Consider the following 2142-nt stretch of genomic DNA (forward strand, 5'->3'; position numbering starts at 1 on the left):
AAAAAATTTTATAACGGTTTGTATTTTATGAATGCTGGCAACTTTTTTTTTACATTTTTCTCCACATTTTCTGATATTGTGGACATAATTATCTTGCTTTTTTCGTATAATAATTTTTGGCATGTGGCTTTCACAGTGTGAACAACGAAATTATAATTGTAGAAAATGAGAGTGGAAGTAATTTTTCGAAAGTTAAAATCTACTTCTGAAATTTACTTTGCGGGCTTATTATGGCAGATATTGCAATATGTATTTCGAAATTTGTCAGTTTGGCAGAAAGCCGATAGTACATATATACTTCCTACATATACCGCACCCGAAAATTGCAATTTGATTATACAGTTTTTGAAGTTCGTACTGATGTGTGCCGTATGACTGGGTTAACATACAAGGAACTATATTGCTCATTATTGGAAAATTCTCCATTAGTGTTGCCATTCACACGGGTGACACGGGTTCGGTAAATTGAGTCGAATTTCAAAATGGAAGGATTGCAGAATTGCGTTGGAACGAACTCTTACAAACAAGGCCACAGAGCGGCTCGGTCCCTTGGTTTTCTTTCTCGCCTCTTTGCCATCAAACTACAAGTTCGAGCGACAAAAGCCTTCGTAAGTTAACGCAGTCTAATGAACTATAGACACCCCTACACATTGCTAAACCAAACGATGATCCAAACTTTATGGAAGACTTTTATTGTAAGAAACTCAAGCAGAGTTTTTGCATTGCTTTCTAAGATCACTCAGCAGCTCCTCTTGGTTTTCTAGTGCATAACTTTTAATTTTGAACCCGACTTATTCCCACTTTATGTACGACTACATCTAACTAAATGATCCAAAACGCCAGTATAACAACTGTATCTCCTATTTACAACAAAACAAAGAAGGGAATGCACTGCTATCTCTGGTTAAAATCATACAAGTTCACACCGTACTGAATTATATAATGTTCGTACACAAGCTGATTAAGATTTTATGCCATATTTATGTTAAAAGTATAACTAATTACTACATAATTTATGTGGAAATGTTATGTTTTTGTGCATTTCCATTCAAATTCTCTGTAAGTGCTTTTGCGCCTGCAGCCATTGCCATCCTCAATCACACAAACTCAAACAACAAACAGTTTAGTACAGGCAATAAAACAATTTTGTTGTAAAAAATCAGCAATAAATATATGTGTATATAAAATTCACAAGTTTTAGCTGCAACATGTTTAGCTTTGTTGTTGTTTTTAGCCATCAAAATGTCCGTATGTGTTTACAGGCAACACAGTGGGCAACCGAGTGCGTTTTTGAAGGAAGGGAGAATGTAGAGAAAGATGAAAACATAATAAAAGCAAGTACATATCTACTAGAGTTCATGAGCGAAAAATGATTGCAAGTAGTCACGGTGTGTAGATGTGCGAACAATGAAAAGGAAATGCGGCCACAAAAACAATTTATGAGATTTCAACAGCGACGAATTGATGCAATTTAACAAAACAGCGAAATGGCCAAAATAAAAACGAAATTTGGAGCACTTAAAAAGTTGTGAGGTTATAAGATTCGGTGGGTATATTGTCATTTGTAAAGTTACTCGCAGTTTAGTTAAAAAAACTAATATTTAAATTTTTTTAAATTGCTTTACAGCTAAGTGTCTGCTTTCATGTATTATGGAGGTGTTGATCTTCAGATGGATAATCGGACGCGAACAAGTTAAATGTTAATTCGTTTTTTCCAGCTAGAGAGTATAATAATATTTTCGACAACTTTTTTTCTGGTTATCGGTCCTCTTTTAATCAAACAATACTACACTTCTGCAATCTGCGGAGCCAACACTATTCGTTTGAAATATAAGAGCTAGAGTGTGATCCATTTCAAGATTCCCTACTTTTGTAAAGAAAAAACACAGAAAAACATTCAAATTTTATGGGGAATGATTATTATGAATTATAGCATATATTTTTTCAATCTCTTTCAAATATTGGTCGCGGCTAAGTCTCAGATAGTTCATCCGTTTAGTCCAATTTTCGATGACTCGTTCGAGCATTTCGACTGGTAACTGACGAATGACAGGCGCGATGTTTTGCTTCAAGGCCTGAATCGAAGTGGTATTGTCCGCATCGACTTTAGACTTAACATATGTATCCCTACATCAAATGGTG

This window comes from Bactrocera tryoni, chromosome 5 (genome assembly GCF_016617805.1).
Source record: "Bactrocera tryoni isolate S06 chromosome 5, CSIRO_BtryS06_freeze2, whole genome shotgun sequence".
Taxonomy (NCBI): domain Eukaryota; kingdom Metazoa; phylum Arthropoda; class Insecta; order Diptera; family Tephritidae; genus Bactrocera; species Bactrocera tryoni.